Source organism: Neofelis nebulosa, chromosome 10, assembly GCF_028018385.1.
Source record: "Neofelis nebulosa isolate mNeoNeb1 chromosome 10, mNeoNeb1.pri, whole genome shotgun sequence".
NCBI classification, from domain to species: Eukaryota; Metazoa; Chordata; class Mammalia; order Carnivora; family Felidae; genus Neofelis; species Neofelis nebulosa.
Window position 1 is genome coordinate 20,420,642 of NC_080791.1, and position 13,225 is coordinate 20,433,866.

General features: G+C 49.3%; 1 protein-coding gene across 11 annotated transcripts in view; it reads left to right on the plus strand.

Annotated features, from left to right (window-relative positions):
* The window catches only part of GRAMD1B (GRAM domain containing 1B), a 246,433-nt gene that overhangs the window by 133,029 nt on the left and 100,179 nt on the right, over positions 1–13,225 (plus strand). The window contains exons 1-2 of one of the 11 annotated variants that reach the window (XM_058687113.1): positions 846–861; positions 1,490–1,533. The exons of the other annotated variants lie outside the window; for them this stretch is intronic. The gene's annotated coding sequence lies outside the window, so the exon portion shown is untranslated. Of the gene's footprint in view, positions 1–845; positions 862–1,489; positions 1,534–13,225 lie in introns of those variants that run through there. 11 annotated transcript variants of the gene reach the window in all.

A 13,225-nucleotide genomic window follows, 5' to 3' on the forward strand; every position in this document is an offset into this window, starting at 1 on the left:
TGAAGGGGCTTATATCTTGGGGTCTCACCCTTTCTGAGGGATGAGTCTATCTGGAATCTGGAAAGGAGTGTTGGCAGGCCTTTCTTTGACCCTTTTGTTCTTTTCCGGGTCTTTGTTTGTTTTCTCATCTGTAAAATGGAGCCGCAGCTTCCACCTTAACACTTTGCAGGTCTGAAACCAGAAGCATAAAGCAATCAGTGTGCTTAACAGCCAGCCCAGGTTAGCACTGTTGGAAGATCTGGCAGAGCTGAGGATATTGATCTGCCTTTCCATGGGTTATTGGCTTTGATTGGGAGAATATCTCTAAAGACGGGGCGGGAAGGTCAGTGGTTCAGGAGAGCACACACCTCCCTTCTTGGCTGCCTCCGAGGAGTCCTGCTCTTTTGTGTTTATCCGGGCGCCAGCACGAGCAAATGCACACAGTGAATACCCACACCGTGTTTTATTTAAGTAGAGGCTTTGCTCTTTCCTTGAAACGTGAACGGCCTCTTCCGCTTCTTCCCTCTAGGGCCTGGGGTGCTCCGATCCCTTTCCCCTGACGGCCTCTGGCCGACACAGCCTATCCCAGGTTGCCGGAGTAAAATGGGCCAGAGAGGAAGCTGTAGTCACCGCAAGCAGAGCGGCCTGTCCCCGCTGGGCAGGAAAGCTACAGTGATGAATGGGGCCGGATGAAGTCATCCTGCTCCTCCAATCAGGCTGCTCCGAGAGAGCCAGGGGCCTCTGCAGATCCAGCCGGGCTGCCGGCTGCTCTCATGTACCTTTAGACAGAGGCTGTGAGTCTCTGGGAGTGGAGTGGGGGGGTGTGAACCGCCCGCTCCTGGCTCCTGTGTAGGCCTCAGTCAGTCTGAATGTTATTGCAAGGTGAGTGGCTTCACCCGGCAGATTCCTCTCCCTCTGCATTCTCGACCTTGCCGCGCAGGGCTCCGGCTTGAGCCTCCGGCACCTCCTTGCACAGCACCTCCTGCTTCCATCTGAGTGCCTGTACCTCCTTGAGGTTCTCACACCCGCCTCCACGGGCCCCCGGCCTCCTCCCTACCTGCTACCCCCAGCACTTGCTCAGCACCCGCCAGCTGGCCTCTGCCCACACGCTCCGCTCTTCCTGACCTGTGGGTACCAGTTGGCCGGGTGATGGGAGGGCAGGGCCTCCACCTCTGTGCGCTCTCCCCCAGCAGGGGGAGCCCTGGGAGACCCACACTTGCCTCCTGGGAAGAAGTACCAGGCAAGGGGAGACGCCCCCTGACTCAGCCTGATGTGAGCATCTGTGGGAACCCAGGCAGCCCCCCCCCCACAACCCCAACTTGCTGGGGACCCCGAGCCTCTTTCCTGTCTCCCCTCCCTCCCCCCACCGCCAGTAGAGGACATCCCAGGGGGCCAGAGAACCAAAATTGGTCTCTTATTTTCCCGGCCCTTCCAGAGGGGTGGTTTGTTCTTTCTGGGTGGACATTTGTGACTCTGCCTTTTTTCTCTGGATGGGGCCACTGCTCCTTAGGCCAAGCAGAGATCATGGAGCCGGCTGATATGGCGACAGCAAAGGTAGGATGGAAATGCTGCCGGCCGCACTGTGCGTAAGTGGCTTCGCTTGGCGAGTTCTGCCTTTGGTTCACTTTTCTCTCCCCTCCTGTCCCTCAGCTCACCACTCCTAAGTGTCCGGGGGCTGGGTCAGAGCGGAGGGAAATGACCCCCGAGCATGAAGCTCAGGAGAGGGGAGGGAGGGCTGGGTCTGACAGAACGCACTCCTCACCTTTCCGTGCCCAGAAGTCTGAGCAGGTGGGGGGGGGGGAGGGGTTGGTCTCTAGCTGTCTGGGCTGATCTGTGTCTTTCTCATTAGCTCTCCCTCCTTATTCCTTTATCCTTATCCCGTCTCTCTTTAGTCACCCCCTCCTTTATGGTCTCTCTTCCTCACGCCACAATGCTCTCTTCATCCATTTGTGCCTCCCTACCCTTCCTTCCCACCTTCTGTCTGCTTCCCTTTTCCCTCCGTCTGTTGTATAAGGAATGGGTGGGGTCGTTGTGGGCCGGACAGTCTTGAGAGCAGAGACTGCCTCTCATCCTGCTGCAGCAGACGATGGCCTTGGGATTGGCGGGGAGTTGGTCTCTGAGTGGCAGGTGCTGCTGCTGTCCCCTCCCACCGCTCATCTGATGCCCCAATGGAAGTGTGGGTCTGGGCCCCTCCAGGGAATGTGCCCGGGTGCTCTCGCCCAGACCCTGCAGGCTCACTAGAGGGCGTTCCTGAGATGAGTTTCTAGTCCCTCCTGAATCCTGCTTGCAGTTTGGAATTTGCAGTGCCTGTGCATTTTCCCAGACGAGGGAGGAACTTGAGCCATTGGGAGTGGATGGGGGAACCTAAGGAGGCCAAGTCTGCAAGCCCCAACCCCAATACCTTTATGCAGGGAGAGACCTAGTGTCCTTCTAGAATATCTCAGCCCTTGGACGGGCTTGGCGGGGGGGGGGAGGGTTCGTTTTTGGCTAGATGGCAGGGTCTCCTTTGTTTCAGAGATGAAAGACTGAACAGGATTCAGACTTTTGGAACAGGTTGGGTACCCCGTGTGTCTATGGAAGAGAGAAGGAGGTTGGGGGCCCAAGCAGCGAGGGTGCTGTGGGCAGTAATGTGTTCTGGTGGTGAGGACATGTCCCCGCGAATCACAGATCTGAGCTCCTGGTGCCTTTCTCCTACTCCTGCATGCGGTGTGATCTGCCCCGAGTTACTTCCCCTCTCTGGGCTTTCATTTTCTAGTCTGCAAAATTACACACAGCTGTTGTTTTAACCAGCTTAGATTTGTCAAATACTTTGTTTTCTTTGAAGAAAGGAGCTGGGGAGCACACAACTAAATGAGAACAGGCCTCCCTGGACTGCCTCCCTCCCCTGTCCCCGCTTCCCCTCTCTTTCCCCTCCTTCCGCAAACATCCTGGTGCCCACATTAAGCACGGTTGGTGCAAGATGCCCTCCCCCCTTCGCAGCGCGCACAGAGGCAGCCAGGGGGAGCAGCCCTGTGTTTGGATGCAAAACCGGTTTGCTCCAAGCAGTTTGTTTTGTGGTTGTAATGCTACTGTTGGTGATGTCAGGTGTCATCTGTCACCAGGCTTCCCTGTCACGAACCTCCAGGTCAACTAGCTCATGAAGTTGTAAGCGGTTTGGGATCAACCAGTTGGCCCTCAAGGGTGGGTGGTGGCCTGTGCTGGGGGTAAAGGTGTGGTTTGCAGGGATTGGAGAGTTATTCTGCGGTTAATTAGGAGGGTATGTTTATGTTTGCAGCTGCATATAGAGGTAGAAACAGAGGCAGCTCCATTTTTCTTAGTCTCTTACCATCCGCTAGTCAAGATTGCAGATTGTCCACGCAGGGGGACAATCAGGTCTTGGGAGCCGGACCATTCCTGAGGCTGGCATCTTCTTTCAGGACCTCAAAGAATGAACCTGGCTGGCCGTGGAGACAGATGCTTTAACCCCAGAGCTGTGATTCTCTTTCTTTAACCTTCTCTACCCCAGACCCTTTGGAGGGAGTTTAGTTCAGGTATTTCCAGTCTGGGCCCACGGACCACTGAGGTCCTTAGGAGAGGGTCCATGAGCTCTATCGTTTGTAGGCGGAATTTTATATTTCTCTGCATTTTTCTGGGAGGAGTACCTGTGGCTCTCCGTAGGTCCCCAGGAGGATTATAAGTCACAAATGTTTAAGAAACTTTACCCGATGAAGATGCTCCTGCAAAGAGCCTGTTTGCATTTTGCAGCCTAGGTACAAAGAGAACCTATATATTATGGCAGATGTACCGAATCTCTGATACTATCTAAATGCAGCGGAGCTGTTGAGTAAAAATTCACGTCGTGACTCATTGGTACGTCATTTATATATGACTCGGATGTTGTTTCCTTAATATATCATTTTACTTGTGTGTATTGCCAAATACATGTAAATGCATCTGTCTTACCCTGTCCCCTTCAGTTCTCAGGTACTGTTCCCAGGATTTCCCTTAGCCCCAACTATACTGGGTTCAGTTACTCCAGAATGAAAGAGCTTTTGGTTTGGAAGTGTGATCACTCTGGACGACAGCACTACCTATTTAGACCATGTTCAGTTCCTGGAGGAAGGCTGTTGGAGGCATGATTTCATCTCCTGGAGTCTGGAGTTTGAGGCTCTGTTATTGCATTGCCATGGTACTTTTTTTTTTTTTTTTTTTTTTTTTTTTTTTTTAAGGTTGTAATTTCAGCGCGGGGCCGTCTGATGTCTTGACGTGACTGTGTTAAGATATGTAGATAGTAAATTGCACCCTGAGAGTTCTCGTTTCAACCGTGAGAAAAGAGGTTGGTAGGCATTCGTCAATACGTTCGTTCAAGGAATGTTTATTAAATGCCAGTTATTTGCCAGCAAAGATTTCACTATGGAGGTTGTAATTGGATCGCACATGATCACGGTGAACAGTTTGTTCACGGGTTCTTGGGGGAGACAGATGAGTAAACATTATGAAACATTATGACGGTACAAGGTAACAGGGGTTGTAACAGAAGTTCAAGTCAGCAGGGAAGCGCAAAAGAACTATTTGATGTTGGCCTAGGCAGGCAGGAGGGCTTTCTAAAGGAAGCGACATTTGATCTGAGACCTGAAGTGTCAGCGGGAGCTTAGCAGGTGGACAAGAGAAGAGAGGTGGTGTTATAAACTGGAGTTGGACATATCTGCCTTCATACGCTGGTGCTGCCACTTTCTGGCTCTGCGAACTTGAGCGGGTTATCTTGGCCTGTCCTCGTCCCCGAGTCCTTATTTGTAAACGCGGGCGATACCCATCGACCCTGCAGGATTGTCGTGAGGATTAGATGAGATAATGCCTGGCTCACCATAGCTGCTCGCTGAACGGTAGCTAGGCAAGAGGAGACAGCATGCACAGGGCAAAGCCCAGGTCACTGCAAACAGTTTGGCATGATCAGGGCTTAGGAGCACGTGGACCCCAGGCGGCAGATGATGGAACCAGACATAGGGATTGACATCCCATGACAACCTTGCACATTACTGAGATTATGTAGATACTGGGAACAATCGAAATATCTTAGGATAGCATCAGATTTGCTTTTGAAAAAGTACTCTCTGGGGTGCCTGGGTGGCTCAGTCAGCTAAGCGTCCTACTCTTGAATTCGGCTCAGGTCATGGTCTCACGGTTTGTGAGTTCGAGCCCTGCACTGGGCTGTGTGCTGACAGCGCAGAGCCTGCTTTGGATTCTCCCCCGCCCCCATCCCTACCCCGCTTCGTTGTGCGTGCGTGTGCTCTCTCTCTCTCAAAATAAACTTAAAACAAAAAGTACTCTCTGGCTACAAGGCAGACAGATAATTGATCATTTCCTCATTTTGTGCCATCTCAGATTCTTTGTTTTACATGTCTGTCTTCCCCAACTAGACCGTAAACTTTTTTTTTAAGGGCAGGGCTAGTGTGATTTTGCTTTTTAAGCCACAACCTGCCCCCCCCCACGCCTATTATATTACCAAGTAATATAATAGGGGCTCAGTAAATAATTTGGTAAACGAACAAATAGGAGAGGAGGGGTAGGCATAACGCCATACCTAACGATGAGAATTTAAAGGCACGTATAAAACTGAAAGCAAGATACAAACTCAGAGTTGTTCAGGGAGCTAGAACGGACAGGCCTTTGTATCTAGTTCAGTGGGAGGTGGAAGAGGAGTATAGGGTGAATTCCAGGTGTCTGGGCGACTTTGTAGTTGGTGCCGTTCACTGAAGCAGGCACAGGAGGTCAGAGGGAGCAGCAGGTATAGAGGGGCAGTGAGAAGTTGCATTTATTCAGGCTGGCTTTGAGGTGCCCTTGGGACATCTAGGTGACGGTGTTCGGAACAGTTGGAAATTGGTGTCCGAGGTCAGGGGAGTGGCAGTAGTTGTTCTCGTGTACTTGGGAGGCACAGGCGTATCTCCAAGGCTTTGTTAGAGCATTCAAGAGTAGATCGGGTCATCATAAGAAAAAAGTCTTACAATGTCGTGGGGATGGATGTTGACGAAGCTTACTGTGATCATTTCACCGTGTGTACAAATAATGAACCGTTATGTTCTACACCTGAAACTAATAGAATGTGACATGCCAATTAGTATGTCACTAAGCCCCCCTGGATTAGGAACCTCTGGGATGCAGGTGACCACCTGAAGACAGGGAGTTGACTGAAGCAGGCTTTCAGATCCCCCTTCCCAGCAGTTGGGAGCCATAGCCTCTCCTTAGAGTGGAATGTGAGGTCCCAGAACTCAGCAGCCCTTCCTCGGGGTGGGGAGTGGGGGACACGGGGGATCTGAGCTTGTGCGTCGGGTAGAGAAGTTGAAAAAAGTTGGTGGACCGACACAGAATCGCCACATGTCTTACCTATGGAAGGTAACAAAACTAAAATAGAAAACGTCCACCACCACTGTTTAAAGAATATTTTAATACAAATTTATTTTTTTTTAATGTTTATTTATTTTGAGAGAGAGAGCAAGAGAGAGAGGGAGAACACAAGCAGGGGAGGGGCAGAGAGAGAGAGAGAGGGAGATACAGAATCCCAAGAAGGCTCCAGGCTCCCAGCTGTCAGCACAGAGCCCAACGCGGGGCTTGATCTCATGAACTGTGAGATCATGACCTGAGCTGAAATCAAGAGTCAGACGCTTCACCTGCTGAGCCACCAGGTGCCCCTTAATACAAATTTCAACGGAAATGTTATCAAAAACTAAAAATTCAGTGTATTTAGCTTTTTCAAAACTTAACCATGTTGCCCTTATTTTTGTCAGTTGTCCACAGATCATCTAAATACTTCACAGTGCCCTTGAACCATCAGATATAGCTGGTGGCAGAGTATGGAAGGACACAGGTGCATTTACCAAGTAGTCATAAGACACACGGAACCTGAGCTCTCTGGAGGTTTACTCATGATTATGCCATCTCACGTCAGTTGTGACGTTTAGAGAATATAGTAGGTAGAGGGGCCTGAACCATCTTCCACATTGTTTTCCCCCCAGCTTTAAGGCCGTGATGAGAAAACGTCCTAATGGTAGGAAATGCAATTTCAGATCCCAGCCCGTTAGATGCAGTCTGCTCTGTCCAAATAAACCTGTATTTATTGGCAGCGATGATGGCAATATGTTCCGAAGGCACTATTTCTGGACACCTGTCATGCAAATAGGAAGTTCTTGTCTCCATAAAGGATGATAACAAATATTGGATCCTTTTTCTGGCTGACTCTTTTGTGTTAAGACCAGACTAATCAAGAAATAATTATCGCAGACAGACTTAACATAGGTTGGCTGAGAATACTCATCATTACTTATTAATTGAAAAGTTGGCATAACGATTACAAACCTGTGTTCATTTTGGTGAACAGAAGTACTGTGTCCTGATTACCTGTGCCTCTCTTACAGGACTTACTACTTTAAACTTTATGTTAGAATTACTTAATACAACTACTTAATGCCCGTGTATTATCTTCCTTATGGGATCATAAGCTTCCGGAGATCAAGGAGGATATTTGGGTTATTATTGAAATAACATCATGATTTGTCTGGGTCCTGAACATAGTAGGCACTCAGTAAGTATGGTTGTTGTTGAATAAATAAATGGCTGACTGATGTGACAGAAATACCACATATAGAAATAGAAACATAAAGTAGAAATATAAAAACATCCCCAACAAAACAGAAAAAAAACCCCAGAAACTTTTGTGTACATAAAGGAGAAAGAGTAGATAAGGAAGCACAGAAATGGAGCCTGTGATCCCTGCAGGGGGTACTGGTCGTCTGTGGATACTGGTTAGGAACAGTCATGATGATGGTTAAAATGTGCTGGGCACTCGATATGACGTCGTGTGTTGTGTCATTGACACCCAACAGCCGCGTGGGTTGTTGCCATTATCACCTTTGTGTGCTGATGGAGCTGAGGCTTCGAGAAACGAAGTAACTTGCTCAAGGTCACATAGCTGTTACGTATGGATTCGAACTCCCGTCCAATTCCGGAATCGCTGCGCAGAAGAAACCGCAGCACACGCCCCCGGGGCTGGTGTCCGGCCCGTGTCCGTCAAGAATGTGGTTTTCCTAGGCTCGTCACATCACGGAGTGGTTTCTCTGCCAGCAGTCTTGCGTCCTTGGCCAGGAGTCTTTCCCTGTTGAAATGAGTTCATCAGTTTGTTAACAGTCCTTCTCAAGCGTAACTTAGATGAGAAAGGAGAAGTCTCCATTCGGTGGGAGGAGAGCGGGAGCAGCTGGCCGTGGGCGTCTGGGCGCTCCCTCCCCGCGAGAACCTGAGTTTATAAGCTCCCTTCTGGGTCCCTGATGCCATCAGTCACCCTGAATTTCTCCTGAGGATAAACCAGGAGGATCAGGGTGGGTAATTAGAAATCTGCCTTGTTTCTTCCATCTGGCAGGAGCGATGTTTTCTTTTGTTATGCATGTAATTAGAATGAGGGAAGTCAGGCGAGGTCCCCTCTCCTGGTGGGTGGGGGGTTTTGGAAGGTGTGTGCCTCTTTCCTGACAGGGGGGGCTTTACCACCTGGGGGCCGCCCTTCTGTCTAGCAGCAGAGAGCCTTGTGATCGAGAACATGCTAATGAAGAAGACATCCCAAGAAGCCAGCACTGAGGCAGGCGGGCAGGTGTTCAGGAAGCTGGGGAGAGATTCTGGAGAGGAAGGGGATAGAGATGTAGGCCAGAGCGAGGGGGTCCTCTCTGGGATTTCCGTCGCCAGCCCTTGCGGGCACGAGGAAGTCAGGCGGTCACCATGGAGGAGGGATGTCCAGAGTTGCCGGGACAGAGGGAGAGACGTAGGTTAGCTGGGCTCTGCCAGTGAGGTGAGCAGGAGAGGTGGCTGAGGAGAGGTGAGGGGGTTTGTGCTGCTGGCACTGGGCTTCACCTCTTCGCTTTTCCCGATTTTACCAACCGCGGCACCCCCTCGTCTTGTGGCTCTAGGAGCAGCCACCAGCGGTAGGAAGAGAAGCAGACCTCGCCGGGCCTCGGTGTCTTCCTCCATTAGATGTGGCTCAGTGACACCTCCCCGGGGCATTGTGAGACTCACAGGACGTAATGTAGGGGGGCCCACTTTAGGCTCTAGAGTGGACAGGCTGCCTCTATCCTGTCTTCCTCCCTCTCCAGTCAGCTGTGCTGGTGAAGCAGCTGGGGGCGGGATGAAGCTGGCTGGAGTTTGGCTCTGCCCTTGCCCATCCTGTTGGAACATTCTGGATTAGCAGATTGTGAAGGAGGGGCAGAGAAGGATGGGGAGGAGGTGAGTCTGTCCATTTTCGATTTTGATTTTTTTTTATTTCGCTCCAGCCCCCCAAGTAAATCCCTGGGGTCATGGAGGCCCAAGGAAGCATGCCTGAAGTGAACCGAGCCCCCACTTGCTTTCCACACAAACCTCTCAACCTCTGCTGCTCTGTGGCCTGGGCCACCCCTCCCCTCCCCGCCTCTCCCCTCTCTACAGTGGACTGGTGGGGCTGGAGGGCAGGGGTGTGCACATGAGTCCCCCACACGGGAGGGGAGAGGAGGGGCGGGCTCGGGAAGCTCCCGGCTGGGAGCTGACACAGATGAACAGACCAGAAGGCAAGGCCAATGCCTGCAGCCCACACTGTCACCCCAGAGCCAGTGACTAATAGTGGCGGGGGGGGGGGGGGGGGGACAGGGAAGTGGTGGGGAGCACCTGATCGGGTGCCGCTCTGGCCATCTGCCGTCCCCCTCACACAGGCTCTATTGACTGCAGTTTGGGATTTGGAAGAGGATTCTGGCTGGAGGACGAGGAGGCTTGTTGAAATGCAGTGTTTAGGATGCCACTCCTCCCCCGCTGCTCCTCTCACCAGCTTCCTGACCTCCAAAATGCTCCTTAAATATAACACTCTCAGCGCCTGCCGACTCCCCTGCCTGAGCTTGGAGCTTTGATTCCCCAACGTGTGACTGCAGCAAGGCTCTGCCCCAGTTTTGCCAGCTCCTGGAGGCATGCGGCACTGCCCTGGTCCTGCGGCTCTCCTCTCCTCGGGAGGCGAGCGCAGAACCCAGAGACTCCGGATAGAAGGGGAGCCTCGGGGATCCTGTCCACTGTCTGTTTTCTGCCCCAGATGGGCTCCCGGTGACTCCCCAAGGTCATGAGGAGGCGTGAGCTTCTGGTGGTGGAAAGAGCCACTGAGGGGTGGGAGTCAGGGCAACTGAATCCTGTGGTGGGTTCGTGGACTCCATGTTTCCCTTGGCCGAGGCCTTGGGGGTCTGCAGAGTGGTAATGCTCCGAAGGAAAGACCTGCCAGTCCAGTGCCTGCTTACAGATGAGGCGAGGAGCATCAGTCCTGTTCTTGTTGCCTTGGGAAAGGAGCAGTACCCACGTGGTGAGACCTTAAGGCTTGACTTGGAGACCAGGAGAAAGTCAAAGCAGCTAAAATCAAAGTTTCTTTTTTCTTTTTTTCTAACCTGTATTCCAAACCCAGTAAAGTTTGGAAGAAACCGTTGTAGCAAGAGGTTTGGAGGGACACAGCTCAACCTTCTGTTAATCAGACCTTAGAAACACAACAGACGTTGGAATGAATATCCATGAGCCTGGGAAGGCTAGGTTTTTGAACTTAGATTTTGAAAATTCATGTTGAAAATGCAACACGAATCGTTGTCCTAGTCAGCCATTCCCCACCACCACCCTCCTCTCTCATCCATTCTGTTCACAGAGATTGGAAGAAGATTGGTGTCAGGTGTGTCCAGTTATGTTGTTTATCTTTAAATTGTTTTTTGCTAAATATTGAACAGAGACAAAGATTATTTATAAAAAAGTACCTAAAAAGTATACAGAAAGAAGGAACAAACAGTGTACTTCTTACCTGTCCTGCTGACTCCATGTTCTTGCCCACTGACCACCTCTCAGAATGTTGAGTTTGTCACTTCCTTGATTTTCCATTTTATGAATACACACTGTCTAGCTATACAGATAGAGGATATCTGGATACTCGTGAGTACTGATGAGGTTGAGTACCTTTTTATACATGAATGTGAAGCATCTATCTTGTTACGTGTTTGTCCTGTGGCTGTATCCGCATGCAATCATACGTCATGCTTTCTTCATTTTGATTTGCTTTCCATGTTCAACATTGTTTCCAAGATTCGTGCGCTTGGTTGCACGTGACAGTAACTTATAAATTTTCTGAATGTTATAGACTGTTCACACTTTAAGAAAATGCTAGTTGTGTATCCTTTCTGCTGTCGGTAGACATTTGTTTCCAGGTTTGGGGGTTTGTTTCCACAAACCGTGTTACCACACAGAGTGAGTGCTGTGTGAAGTTTCTCTCGAACATTTCCTAATGGGAGCTTCTTCATTTGGCAGAATGGAACCATCAGGTGTTAGGGGATGCATTCCTTGAACTCTACTATAAATACCAAATGGTTTGCTTACGTAGTTGAACCACTGTATACATGTCCGTGGGTTCCTTTTTTTTTTTTTTTTTTTTTGTTAATGTTTATTTTTGAGAGAGACAGAGCATGAATAGGGGAGGGGCAGAGAGAGAGAAGGAGACAGAATTTGAAGCAGGCTCCAGGTTCTGTCCAGGTTCTGTCTGTCAGCATGGAGCCTGATGTGGGGGTTGAGCTCACAAACTGCGAGATCATGACTTGAGCGAAAGTTGGACGCTCAACCGACTGAGCCACCCAGGCCCCCCTCCACCGGTTCCTTTCCAACCTTTATATTATTAGACTTTTTAACTTTTGCCAATCAGATAGGTACAAAGTTAGCACCTCATTGGCATTTTAAGCTTGCATTTTCCTGAGTGCTAATGAGGTTGAGCACCTTTTTATATGTGTATTGATTGATCACTTCCTCTTCTGAAAGTGCTTATTCAAATCCCTTGTCTTTTTATCTAATTGTTTTTCTTTTTCCTATTGATTTGTAGATATTTTTATTTATATTTATAAATTCTGTGAACTAAAATTCCTTTTTCAGCTACATTTGTTGCAATTATCTTCTCCCAGGAAAGCCTGGTCTTTTCTCCCTCTTTATAATCAGTTTGAGGATCAGATGTTCTTCATTTTACTGTGGTGGAGTTCATCCGCCTTCTCCTTTCTGGACACTGTGTGTGTGTGTGTGTGTGTGTGTGTGTGTGTGTGTGAATTGCTTAGGAAGTCCTCAGGCAGCCGCCTGTGTGAGGATCAGTTGGTAATTATGATTTATCAGGGGAGATTGTTTGGTCTCTGCCAAGATTGAAGACAGGCCTGTCTTTGAGTTCCTCAGCAGCACGTGGGAGTTTGTTGGAGGCTCACTTGTAGGGTTAGGGGAGGCCAGCAGGGCCTCCTACTTTATGAGGTGATCTCCCCTTTCCTCCTCCCATTAGTGGGCCTGTGCACTGTCTCTGCTCACTGTGTTCTGTGAGGTCCAGAAAACCAAGGCCGTTTTACAGGTGCCACAAGTGCCTTCTCTAGAAAACATATCTATAAGGCTTTCTTTAATTTTCTGAGTTTCTGCCCTCACTGAATTTATGGTTTCTAAATTTGTCTTATTGTTTCGATAGCTCATCAAGTATTTTTTTAAAAATTTCCTCTCTATTTTTCTTTCTAAATGTTTTCTTTCATCCAGCATTTTTAGTTGTTTTTAGCAGGAAGGTCCATTAGGATAGCTAGTCTGCCATATTGACGGAAATGGAACTCTTCCTTCTTTTCCGTAAAAGTTCTTATCCTTCCTGAAATACAGATCTCAAGGAGCAGCCAGATTGCAGTTCAGGCGGAAGCAGGAGAATCGAAAGCACCTGCCTGACCGTTAACCTGTGTACTCACCCCCACAGTCATCTAGAATGATGTCAGTGCTGACACCTTACCGGTCAGGAAACTTGGCGAACCTACAGAACTGTCTGCCCTCTAGGAGAAGATCAAAGAGGGAAGATACATTAAATGATGAACACCTCTTCATTTTGCTTGGTCTTATTCTTTAAATATATTTCAAGGAAAGCTGGCAATCCCATGGCTCTTTAAAGCCCTATTTGGGTCATATTTTGAGATCTTCTTATGGACCACAAAAATGGAGCCAGGTTGCCGAGCTCCGTGAAGAGCCCAGGTTACAGAAACAGGAAAGAGCCAAGGGGGATTTGAGGCAGTTGATGGTCTCGCAACCAACTAGATTCTCCTTTTCATGTTCCTCCCATCACATTCATGTACTGACCTATCAGCAATAGTAATAGAAAGAAGCAGCTAACTTGATTTAGCATTTTTTTTTTTTTTTTTTTTTTTACCTGTTGCCTGGATTCTTTTTGCCCTGGGAGCGTGTGGGCCCTTATTAGCCT